Below are 13642 nucleotides of genomic sequence, written 5' to 3'. Positions count from 1 at the left end.
TGGGCTCGATCCCAGCGCTGGTTGTACTCCGCAATGGAGATCTTGCATGTTTGAGCCTCGGATGATCTCACCTGTCGCCTGCAGGATTCTCCCAAACGGCAGAGCAGAAGAACGAACCCAGGAAAAGGGTTGCACTTGGCCACCCCCACAGCTTCCTGGGAGTCTGCCCGTCTTCAGTGACGTCAGTGAGAGACGTACGGCCCTTCCAGCTTTGTCACCAGCACCGACTTTCCCAAAAGCCACTGCGGAGTTCGCGGTGCATGGAAAGATGAAGACGAGCCGTTCCCCTCCTCATCTTCCCTCGGATTAGAACAGGAGTCTCTGCTGTGAATTGAGACCTGCAGGAATGATGGGCAATTCCAGATCAGATGGATATAAGTAAAAATAAAAAAGGCAGTCACTCTGAGTCACTGTAAAGATCGGGGGAGCTCGTTTTTCTTGGGATTTGCTGTAGGACCTTCCCTGATAATTACACATTCATAAAGTACCTTTAGTCACAAGTAGCCCTTAAGTCTATTGGAGAAAGAAATTATAAGAAATGGGAGAAAGATTCTGAGGCCGGAATTAGATTAGATTTAACACTGAATGAGAGCATTGCATTTTCTGGATGACGTTTACCAGGAGAAATGAAAAACAACTCCTCAGATGGGAGAGTTCAAGGCACGGATCTACTGTGTGCTGGTTACCGGCCTGCATGAATTATGCTCCAAAGGGGTAATTGGTGTGTTAATTCAAATCAGCTTTGTTTACAAGGAGAGCAAGTTTCACGTGAAGAATTCCTTCCTGTTCTCGCCAGCTGAGTCAGATTTTTATTTCCCCCTCTCGCTTCTTCCCACCAAAGTGCAGATTAATCAATGCAAATCCGTGCAGCTGTTCTCCAATTAGTCACTCAGACCCCCACCACAGACACACACACACATGGAAAACACGAGCCCGGTAGCCGGCGCTCGCCTCGTTCTGCTCTGGCAGACTCGGCGATCTGTGCTGTGATGCAGGATAGAGCTCGGTTATCGAAACACCTGCCAGTGGCGTCTTCCAGCCACACTGTCAACAGCATCGCATCATGATCGTTATTAGAAGGGCAGAAAAAGGCCGTATGTGTTTTGGGCTTTTTGGGGAGCTGCAAGTTCTAGCTGATGCATGAGCAGATCTGACTCTAATTTGCTTTAAACCGGGACAGGTAGAAGGAGGGGTTGGAGGCTGTGTGTCAGTGGCTCATATAAGGGAGGAGAGGCTGGCCCCTCTCCTCCAGCTCTCCAGGCGCACAGAGGAGGGGGGCGACATGAATGCAGGTCTCAGGACAGTCTTGGATTTGACAGCAGAGGTCAGTGCCGAAGGAGGATTGAGGGAGAGGGGCAGAGCGCATTGATGTGGGGCTGTTATCCCTCTGAAGAGCTGAGGTGATTGCGAGGGTGGGGAGGGAGGGAGGGAGATGGGGGAGGGAGTGAGGGGGGCGGGGGGGCACTTTTGTTCCTCAAGAGGCTGCAGATGGCTGTAATCCTCTCCAGAATGCAGAGAAAGAATCAATCATTTTCGGGGGCGAGGGTGTGGGAGGCCGACGAAGGGACTGAAGGAGCGAGAAATGGGGTTTGTTATGGGCCGGGGTGGGGGGGGGGGGGAGGTCACTGAAGGCAATGGCTCCGTTTCCCGCCAAAAAACAAAAGGGGGAGACGAGCAGACACCGCATCCAAACAATCAAACCCCCCCCCACCAACACCACCGCCCTCCTCCCCGGGCTGCAAACAGCTGTCTGTGCCGAACACAAGGACCCTCCGGGGGGAATTTAGGGGATACGGCCTCAGTCAGTGATCAGCCTGAATGAAGGAGCCCTGTGGGTTAACATCAGCCCAGACGCTCCTCAGCACTTAGAACTGCAGGAAAAAAACCAACAAGGTTTAGAAGTAGGTCTGGCAGCGTTCGCAGAAAAGACAAATACGGAACCGTGACTCAGAGAATCCTTGTACGAGCCTTGTTTGTGTCGTATGTTTCCTTTTCTCGAAGTGCCTGTTGTTTTCAAGGCTGCAGCCTGGTCAAAAGAAAAAGGAGCCCCAGTGTGTTCTTGGATGCAGAGCTTTGGGGCTTGGGTTTTTTGGGGTTCTTACCGTTTTGGGGATACTGTAAGTTTTGTATACCACAAAGGGGATTTGAGTCCCTTCAACACTGAGTGGCTCGCAGATGTTTGCAACTTTTTCTTTCAAAACAGCTGGCGATCAATGACAGGCTTCCGGTTGGTCGTGTGGCTCCGTTCTGACGCCACTCATTGTAGGCATTTCGTCCGCGATCCACGCTGATCCGATGGTGCTAAACTTGTGCAATCGAAGGACATTCCTGCTCCGTGTCATGTGGCCAGTGAGGAATATCACATTTCCTATGCCATCAAAACACTTGTAAAACCTTTTAAACCTTGCCATACTCACTGAGGCACCCAGATATATTAAGGTTGCCAGGGCTGACATGAATAACATGACCTGTTTACAAAACCTGCCTTGCAAAAACCTGAGCATATACAGTACGTATGAAATTGCAGTCCTGGTTCTAATCAGACCTGGCACTGCCGTTAGAAGGAAGCTATGAAGTTTCGTCCCCCACAGAATCATAAAGCACAGTGCATAGCACATTGTCATTCTATACTCGACAGACTTCAGGAAATTTGCTGGCAAGGTGCTTGACTGATACCATTAACAAACTCTCACCACTTGTGAGCACAACACTAACAAATGACTCCTGTAATGACTAAAAAAAACAAGTCTGTTCTTTTAACAGTTTGGACTCGACAGTCTTTGAAATCCTCTGTTCTGCCATTTACTATATCCCTCTATGTCTTACTCCAAGCAAGCAAATGTGCTCTTTTTGTATTCTCTTTTTGAGCATCTTGAAAATGGAAAAGAGTAGCAAGTCAATGACAGCAGGGTGCATCACATAAGATCAAACGATGAGTATTTCTGCCTCGCAGTACTGGTGCCCTGGGTTCAATTCCTGAGGTACACTCTGGGTGGAGTTTGTATGTTCTCCCTGTTTTCGTGTGGGTTCCCTGTGGGTGCTCCAGTTTCTTCCCACATCCAAAGATATACTAGTAGGTTAATTAGCTTCTGGGAAAATTGGCCCTGGTGTGTGTCTGCCCTGCAGTGGACTGGTGTGCCATCCAGAGTGTACCTTGCCTTGCCCATTGCTTGCCAGGACAGGCTTCAACTCCCCTGCCACCCCATACTGGATATAGCAGTTAGAAAATTGGTGGATTTCACATGGAGCTGCTTACCTGACTCCTTTTCCTATAATGTTCATTTTTACTGCTTTCTTGTCAAGCCCATTTAGGGTCTCAGGAGTGCCAGAGCCTATCCAGACAAGCAACAGGCGCAAGGCAGGATACACCCTGGATGGGATACCAGTCCATTACAGGGCACAGAGGCACTCACACCAGGGCCAATTGTCCAAGAAGCAAATTAACCTACCAGTAATTTTTTGGACTGTTGGAGGAAACCGGAGCACCCGGAGGAAACCCATGCAAACACGAGGAGAACATGCAAACTCCACACTGACAGCACCCCAGGACTGCAATTGAAGGGCCCCAGAGCTGAGAGGTAGAACTGCTACCTACTGCAACACCATGCCAGCCGAAAGATGTTGCATAAAGTAAAAAAAACATTGCACAGCTTTTTTTATTAACAATGAAAATCTTTAGTATTATTCTCACTAAAATAAAAATCATAACAATGCACATGGAGGCTTCACGGCCTGTTTGTAGTGTTTCAGGCAGGCCACAGTCCGGAAGTTTGCGTCCTTACTTTTGGAAAGTAACTCAGTTTCTTGAGTGACACTGTATGCGTGAGTTACAGAAAAGTTACAGAACATAAATAACTGTGAAGAAGTGAAAGTACTTACAGTTACTTTTGGGAGGAAGAGTAAATCTAGCACGTTATCAAAGAGTACAATAAACAAAGCTGTTTAGATTTACACGTTTCGTTCACTCCAAGCTTCCCCATATCCAATTAAATCTCTCATTTCTTTCATACATTCGATGTTTCAAGCACCTGAACTGAAAAAAATACAGAACGAAGCTTTCCGAAAATGTGTGTATGCATGGTGATTGATCAAAGGTACTATCCAGAATGTAGCTGCTGGGGAGAGTTTGCAGAACGCTTTATAGGCATGGGCTCGCTAGTCTGAGACAGACATACCACATGACTCTGTCGGGACAAAAGGAATTCCATGGTAGTTTGTGTCACTCAGGAAAAAAAACGTCCTCACGATGCCTGTGAATGTAGTGGAGACGCCTGCTGGCCAGTCTGGCTACAGTGTGCCTACAGTATCCAGAGACTTCCAGCACTTCTGCTGGAGAAACACTGTCTGCTGGGCTCTAAATCTCCAGTGCTCATTGATGACTTCATGACTTCATCTGCTTGCTTCTTTCTTCTTTTATTCCACGTGTGTTTTGGTTAGTCCTGAGCGTCAAAAACACCTGAGTTCAAACAACTTCAAAAAACACAAAACCTTCCACAGACTCTCCACATTTTCCGTTTCTACAAATAGAAAACGGTCTAAACGGCATACTGTATTATTAGACGTCTAATTCGTCGTTTTTGGATCCTGCGTTCAGGGCTCGTTTCTCCTCGCACTGTCAGGAGATGATGGCACGGGGCAGAAGCAGGTCTCCTGTGATGTGGGAGCCTCTCTCGCTCTCTCGGGCTGCGCGGGTGTGCGCTAGACACCTCCGTAAGTGGTCGGTTTTGTTCCGGACACCTGCCCCCAGTCAGACCCTGCGGACAGACAAGGTGCAGTCTTGGAGTTGGTCGGAGCCCAACCCCTCCCCACCAGAGTGTCCAGCCTGGTTTTGGGCAGTGGCGCTATGGCTCGTCGTGTATGCGCTCTGGTCCGCGGTCGGTGAGAGGCTGGGTTCAAATCCCCAGAGTAAACTGCAGTCGGTGATGGTGTGAGACCAAATACATGTCTGGGGTGGAGCTGTGTGGCTGGAAGGTTGCTGGTTCAAATCCCACAGCTGGCAGAGGAGTCCTACTCCGTTGGGCCCCTGAGCAAGGCCCTTAACCCCAGCTGCTCCAGGGGTGCTGTATGATGGCTGACCCTGCGCTCTGACCCCAAACTTCTCTCCCTGTCTGTGTGTCTCATGGAGAGCAAGCTGGGGTATGCGAAAAGACAAATTCCTAATACAAGAAATTGTATATGGCCAATAAAGTGATCTGATCTAAACCTTGCAAAGATCTTGGGGCAACATTTGGGGTGCTTGTACCCTCTTTGCATCAGGCACCTTGTGATGTAAGAACATATGAAAGTCCTATGAGAGTCAGTTTGCTAATCTTGCTTTATTTCTGCCTAGTAGGTAAGTGATCTGAGCATCTCATCTAGGCACGTTTTGAAAGAAGTGGTGGGATCAGCTTTGACAACACGGCTGGGTAGTTTTTGTGTAAAGAAGTGCCTCCCGTTCTCGCTAAAGATATCCCTCAAGAACACAGGAGTCAAAACTCGCGGCAACGCTTCTTCATTTCCCAGTGCTTCTGTGAATTCGTTTTTTTTTTTCCCCCCCCCCGGAAGGTATTGACAAGACACTTGGCCCTGATCCCGGGATCTTTTGCTCACTGGACAAGACACACCTGTTTCCACTTCAGCGATGCTCAGCCACTGAAGTACTGCGGTTTTCACACAGCTTTTTCCTGAGAGCTTTGTCCTGGCGCTGCACAATGGAGGAGTTTAGCTGGCCGGCATGTTCTTTAGTAGGCCACTGTGCAGGCAGCTGTTCTAACCTCTGGCCCTAATCCTCTAATTACCTAGATCGCCTGCTCTTTCTCTTTCCAAATAAGAAGACAGGGGCAGATCGGGTGACTGTACGGGTCTGGTTTTATGCCGTTTCCCTCTCTGTTCCGTTGTTTGGTTGCGCATTTCAACGCCACAGCGTGGTGCGGGTACAGACGGCGGGGAGACTGTCTCCTGCCGACGTCCCGGGCTGAACGCGAGACTCGGAAAAGCCGAGCGCCAGAAAAGCTCCTTTGTTGTGGCAGGGCCCTTGCCTGGGGTCTGAGTTTTCCACTTCCTGCTGTGAAGAAATTGACTGGGACCCCCCCCCCATCCTGACATTTGGAAGGAGTGGGGGGAAACAAGAAAGGAAAGACTGAAGGCGGGATAAATGACTAGATACTGCTCCCTTCTTCCTTCAAACCCACGGTCCCTATTCAAAGCTCTTTAGTGGAATGTGTCACCCTCAATAAGCAGTATTATTTTAACCTTGGACATAATGCAGTATATATAACAGATACACAGGCGCTGTATTAATATACATGCAATTTCATGCAGATTAATATTCTGATTCATATAGATCAAATATTATTTTCAAGGTTGTGGAGAGCTGGAACCGTCACTGTATTTGTTCAGAAGTACTGGCAGCCAGCCAGTTCATGAGTTACCTCGCAGTCGCAACTTCACGATTATAACTTCATTGCTGTCATTCTGGTGTCTTTGTTACGAGGCGCATAGACATTCTGCTACTGTTTATACTGTAGGAAGCTTGGACTCATTCAACTAAGTCTCTTTGATGTCCCGGATGCAGAAAACCTGTCCTCTTCCGGCGTATTTCAATCCTTTCAGATCTTTTTCAGGATTTCAGATGTTTCTCGGGCGAAACAGTAAAACTGAAACAAGACTAATGCTAATGTTGTTGTATAAATCCCTCTTAAGCTGTGACCAGCTGTGCAGACCCCTAGACTCCCCTCTTTAGTTCCAGGGCTGTCCAGGTGTGGCAAAGCCCAGCTACACAAGACACCAATCACAGCGCACAAGTTTTACCCTACTGCCCCCTCCTCCTTCCACCCTCTTGCCTATCTGGCCAAATCTCCACAGCTTTGCTCCACCTGTTGTGCTGGGAGATGCACTTTTCTGTACCGGGGCCATGAGGGCTGGAATCCTGTCCTAATTAAGACAAGGATTAGCAGAGCACTGTGGGAATCACTCTCAGTGTGGGAAAGACAGTCTCTCTCTCTCACTCCCTCTTTCTCCTGCTCGAACTCAAGTGGGTTCGCTCGCTCAGCTCTTCTGTCTGCCTCTCCCTCTCCAACAAATTCCAGCTCAAAGGGTATTTTAAGGGCCCAGCGAGCAACGACGGATATTGCCAAAATCTGTATTTCAGAATACAGCCGACAAGAACAGAGCAGGTGCTCTCTAACTCTCTTTCCCCACTGCAGATTGTTAAAAGAAGAATAAGAAGTAACACTGTGTCAATGTGTGGATTTAAAAAAAAAAAAGCATATTCACCACAATCGAGAATGAAAGCTTGAGAATGACCACTGCAGCATCTGCTTTTGGGAGTACTGGACACTGTACGTACATACGCTCAGGCTGAGCCAAAGAAAGGCGAATTTATTTGAGATAAAGGCTGATGGCTCAGAACACTGTCTTATAAATTCTCCCCTAATGACAGCCTTGGAGTTTTGTCACGAGGTTTTTGCAGAACTTAATAACGGCTAGTCCATGGTTCATCAGAACTTTATAACCTATACGGGCAGTCGTTGTGAAGGAACGTTCCTAATGATTTTGAGTGATACGGGACTTCCCGGCGATGGAAAACGGGGTGGCCGTTTCTTTCCAGTGGGAACCGCGCAGACTACTAATTGCTCTCCGTAAAGAATGCTGCATTGTTGCTCTTTGATTTTGAACGGATGAGCAGAAAGACTGATTTCTCCTTCACCCACTTTTCCTGTCTCCCTCTCTTCCTATGTCTCTCCCACACGTTCTGCTTGCTTCAGAATCCCGCCCCACTGTGGTGCTTATACAGGGGCTGTCCATTCCAATTACATTATGTCCCAACAAGCCCGCAGCGCACAGCTCTTTTGAATCTCTATTGGCATCTCGTGCAGTACGCACAGATTCCCAGGACATTCCAGGCATACTTCCTCTGAGCCTCCCCTTAGAGCAGTGGGAATGCAAATAGGGCTTCATGAAGTAAATACTGTATCAATTAAGCCCAGCCCTTGAAACAAAGACCCCCTTTCACCACAGTGCATCAATGGTAATATGAAGCAGGCTTGGATGAAAAGCAATTTTGGCACACCCAGCTTTCCCACTTTGTAAAGCACGGCCCCACTCACAAATAAAAAAGTTGTTTTTAACCGTTTATGGTGAGTGGGAGGCCCTTCACGAGTTTGGCTGCCTACCATATACATCATGCTCGGCTTTCAAAGGATCTCGCACGATGACAACAGCTTTCCCTGATGCGACACAAGGATTAAGACTAGACAGGAGCAGAGATCATTATTTATGTTGCCTTTCTCTCAGGAAGTGATGGTGCAGTTTTGTTGGAGCAGGTCAAACAACAGCCTGCTTGCAGATGATCATCAGAGGCAGCACTGTTTGCATTATCTTCATTATTGGGTCTCAATCCAGCTCAGTTAGATCAATGGGGCTCTCTTCTCTGACAGGGCCTCTGAGACGCCTATGGACACTGCAGTAAGTGGGAGTCACACACAGCCAAGAAAAAGCCATAATCTTTTGTTTCAAACAAAATCTCAAATATTTACTTGAGCCTGAACAGGGGACAGATAAGCGCCGGTTCAATGCTGACATCTGAGCAGGAAGAATAAGACCCACGAGCCAAGTCCACTTCTCAACATTTCTTCCCAGCGTTCAGCCCCACAGGCTTTAGGTGGGGGAGTGAGAGCAGCTGTCTCTGCTGTTCTTTGATGTGATGTCAGAGGTCAGCTGTTCTTATCTGTTATTGCCGACTTGGGAAACAGATAAGCTGGACATCTCCAGAGAGCTACGCTCCATTGTCCCGTTCTGATGAGTTTGAATCCCTGCTCCTCTTTTTCCCACTAACCCCAACAGGCCAAACCTCACACCCTCCCCTCTCCTCTGGCACAGTACAGTATCGCCCCTGGCACGGGCCCAGCCTGTCCTTCCTCTCCTTTCCCAGAGGCCTTCCGGAGGTACCGGAGAGCCGACTCGAAGGCATTTCTGGGAAACGCCGCTTCCCATCCGTACTGGCCTCCCCTGACATGCCATCCATCAGCCTCGATACCTTTCTTTTCCTCACGCTGCCGAGCACTACTTCGCAGATGGCTCTTTCATTTGTCCGAGCGCTGAAGAAGATGGCTGCAGTGGGGAGTGAACGAGCACAAGCCCAGGGTGAGCACCTTTGCTGTAACCCCACGAATTGTACTGTATATAAACAGTATTGTCAGAAGCAGGGACTGGGTTTACTTTTCACTGATCCAGCTGCCAGGAGATGCTATTTTATCTGCAATGTGGTGATTAAGTAAATAATTGCTTACACTTATATAGCGCTTTTCTGGACACTCCACTCAAAGCTCTTTACAGGTAATGGGGATCCCCTCCACCACCACCAGTGTGCAGCCCCACCTGGATCATGTGACGGCAGCCATAGTGCGCCAGTACACTCCCCACACACCAGCTCTCAGTGGGGAGGAGAGCAGAGTGATGAAGCCAGATCAGCTAGGGGTTATTAGGAGGCCATGATTGGTAAGGGCCAATGGGAAATTTGGCCAGGACGCCAGGGTTACACCCCTACTCTTTTCGAGAAGCGCCCTGGGATTTTTAATGACCACAGAGAGTCAGGACCTCGGTTTTATGTCTCATCCGAAGGACGGCGCCTGTTTACAGTATAGTGTCCCCGTCACTATACTGGGGCATTAGGACCCACATGGACCGCAGGGTGAGCACCCCCCGCTGGCCCCACTAACACCTCTTCCACCTTAGTTTTTCCCAGGAGGTCTCCCATCCAGGTACTGACCAGGCTCACACCTGCTGAGCTTCAGTGGGCTGCCAGTTGTGACTTGCAGGGTGACATAGCTGCTAGCAATATAATTGTACTGACCTTGATGTTACTTAATTGTATGGACATTTAGAATAAAATTGAACAATCCTTTTATTCTTAGAGGGTCACACTGGGCAGGAGCCTATCTGGGAGTGAGGCAGGACTACACTCTGGAGCAGGGGACTCAGACTCCTGGGGAACCTGGTGTTGTTATTTTTCCACCCATGTTCTCAGTGACATCATTGGTCTAATTATCTAAATAGCTGACTAATAGCCTAACCAGGCTATGAGGTGGTCTGAGGTAGTTTTAATGAACTGAGGAACCTTCTGATTTAGAACATATTTAGGTTAATTGATTACTTAAAGGTACCAGGAACTGAGTTTCAGACCTCTTTGGTTGGCATGCCAGTCCATGTTCTCAGGTAGTAGTTTAGACACACCAAGTCACCTGGACAGCATATCTTTGGACTTTGGGAGGAAACCACAGAAAATTTCCAAATCCACATAGAAGGTGCTCCAGGTGGAATTAACTCAAGACCCAGTCGGCTTAAAGACTTATTGAGGGCGCACATGTAGTGACAGGACTACATTTTTAATTTAGATAGATAGATACTTTATTGATCCCGTGAGGGAAATTGCAGTGCAACAGCAGCTTAACAAAGTCAACACAGCCCACTGTAACGAAATTATACAATATATACACTACAATCAGTACAGTCAGTGAGAAGTGCACTAAGAAGCGTTACTCACAGTCCAGAATATACAAAGAACAAACCAGAACAGTACACAAAACATTGTATTGCACAATATAAATATAAATGTATTGTAGTCCCTGGTATATATTGCACAAAAACGGTTGTAAATGGGAAAGCCAGACAGTTTACTGTTTAGTCCAAAACAGGTCAATGTAGCCCTGCGTTGTACAGTCTTATGGCAGAAGGCAAGAATGACCTCCTGTAGCGCTCCCTGTCGCACCGTGGATGAATCAGTCTATTGCTGAACGTGCTCTTCATTCTCACAAGCATGTCATAGAGGGGATGGGAGACGTTGTCCATGATGGCCTCTAGTTTGGACACCATTCTCCTCTCAGCCACTACCTCCAGGGGGTCCAGGTCAGACCCAATGACAGAGCTTGCTCTTATAATGAGCTTGTTCAGCCTGTTAGCATCCCCTGCTCTAATCCCAGAGCCCCAGCATACCACCGCATAGAAAATAGCGCTCGCCACAACCGACTGATAGAACATGTGTAGCATCTTACTACACACATTGAAGGACCTGAGCCTCCTCAAGAAGTAAAGTCGGCTTGTGTAAATTCGTTTTATAATTAGTAAATTAGTTTTTAGTTGTGTAAATTTGTGTAAAAAGTAAATTTGCCATGTGGTCATATACTCAGCTTGTGGCAGAAAACGTTCGGCTCTGCAGTTTCTCTTTCATTAAAAGCTGGCAGTGATCTTTTCCCATCCTGTCGATAAAAGAATCTGCGACTCCCAGTTTAATTAATTCCTGGATTGAAAGACCTTAGACTTTTCTAACATGTTAGCTGATCCTCAAACCCTTTCACAATTTTCCACGTGAAATCAGAGTAGAAAACTGAGTCTGCTTTGTGAGACATAGCGGGCGTTGCTTGTGTGAACAGCAATTAATCACAAAGAGGCCACTTCCCATGGTGTCATGGTGAAATTATTTTCAATCAGATAATATTTCATTGTCAAAACGTTTCTTCCCCTCCAAAGCCGATGTGAAATCGATTTAAGCTTTCTAAACATTCTCTGGATTCTTTTCCTGAGGCATATAGTTTCCTCAGAAGCCATAGACTTAACTAGACCACGAAACCGAAGACCATAACAGAAACCGTGAGACAGCGCCACCTAGTGTGGAAATCTGCCAGCTCGCAATTTCTGAAACATTGGGCTCGTTCCAGCGGTTGAAACACGATAACTATCGCATTTTTTAACGGCTTAATTTATTTTGATAATATACTCTACCACGCAATAAGTGGTACACCACAACCCCTCTATTTAATCTATATTTTAAAGCAAACGAGAAACCTCATAATTCGCAGTAGTGCTTTTCGGAAATGTGAACAATGATTTGTGCTCAGTGTCCCAAACAAAACTGTTCTTTGCTACTAGGACAAGAATGATACGGGCGCCTTTTGGCTGGTTAGCATAAACTCAAAATTATGACCAACACAGTCTGCTATTCCTTTCTTGTGTTGAATAATACGAATTGCCTGGGGCACCGCTGTGTGGAGTTCGCATGTTATCCTTCCTCAAGGTGCTCTAGTTTCCTATCGCAGTCCAAAGATGATGTCTAGGTTAACTAACGTATTTAAATTGTCCCTAGTGTGTGCGTATTGGCAACAATGGATAACTAATGTTTAACTTCGTTAAGGACTGAGTGGAACCAAGGTTTGGAGAGTAATGTTTCCCCCCGACTTGCTGTGCAGGCGTGCATCACAGGATCAGTCATTTCGGGCGCAGGTTAGTCAAAATTACTTCGTTCACAGATTTTTCTCGTTGCCAAAACATGTGATTAACAAGGTGCAAATTGTCAAGATTGAATAAGTAGTTTTAAATGAGCTAATTACTCGAATGCATGTTAAATGACTCGCCTTCTTTTAGCTTTTTGCTCTGTTTCAATGACATTACGAGATTTTTAGCAAGTGAGCAAACTCATTTGATTGTATTCATTAGCATGGTTGTTAAAGAAAAAACAGAAAGTTATTAAAGCTTTGTCGTCTTGTCTTTGTTATCCTGAATATATGGTATTGCATTGCATTGTAGATGAAAATCTACGGCATTTGTTAAATTATATTTGTTCTACTTTGTTTTACCAAGATAAAAACGGTTTTCTCATCATTTCAAAATCCACTTCATATTTTGGTAGTCCTGCACAATTTGCAAACAAACAGCCGGTCTGTCCATATAGATGTCTTTGCATACTTACATTTAAAATAAACTGACACTTCTATACGGAAAATTGGCTCCGTGATTTTGAGGGGAAAGATGGCCAAAATTCGATACTTGGTTACAGTGCATCGTTTCGTCTTTTCTTCCAACTGGATTCGACTCCTGGATTGACTCAGTCTTGCCAAAAGCATCCCCCTTTTCCTGCTTTTTCAACAACACAGCAGATGAAGGGACCGACCGCTGGGCTGGCCGTGTGTTCCCCGAGGGATCTCAAAGTCTTAAAATGGCATCCAAGAGAAGAAACACTTTGTGTTTTTACACTTTTTTAACAATCGAGAGACTTTCTGTAAGTAAGAATCCCATTGTACCATTACATGTACCGGTTACATATGGCAATAAAGTTCAAGTTCAAGCTATACAGCTGCAACTGAGCTTAAAGTCGTCGATTGGTGGCGACAACACAAGCAGATTTGCGGAGCTGCTTCCCAGGAATTTCAAACAGACCCGCCAGAGGATTTGGGAGTGGGTGCACAACAAGTTGGATCCGAGAGTTGCTCCGGTCTCTCCACGCACGCGGGGAACTGTGATCTGAATTCCACAGACGTTGACATTTTTTTCCTGGATGCCCAAAGAGAGAAATGCTGGACGAATACGACTTGAAAGTTGCTGCTTAGCGGCACATCGGTGACGTCGCGGGCTTCGATGGCTGGCTCCACGACAGGAGGCACGAGACCGGGAGCGTCCCAGATGGCAGTAATAATAATTATAATAATTGCTTACACTTATATAGCGCTTTTCTGGACACTCCACTCAAAGCTCTTTACAGGTAATGGGGACTCCCCTCCACCACCACCAGTGTGCAGCCCCACCTGGATGATGCGACGGCAGCCATAGTGCGCCAGAACGCTCCCCACACACCAGCTCTCAGTGGGGAGGAGAGCAGAGTGATGAAGCCAGA

The sequence above is a fragment of the Atractosteus spatula genome, chromosome 18 (genome assembly GCF_055471065.1).
Source record: "Atractosteus spatula isolate fAtrSpa1 chromosome 18, fAtrSpa1.hap1, whole genome shotgun sequence".
NCBI classification, from domain to species: domain Eukaryota; kingdom Metazoa; phylum Chordata; class Actinopteri; order Semionotiformes; family Lepisosteidae; genus Atractosteus; species Atractosteus spatula.
Note: the sequence above shows the minus strand (reverse complement) of the source record.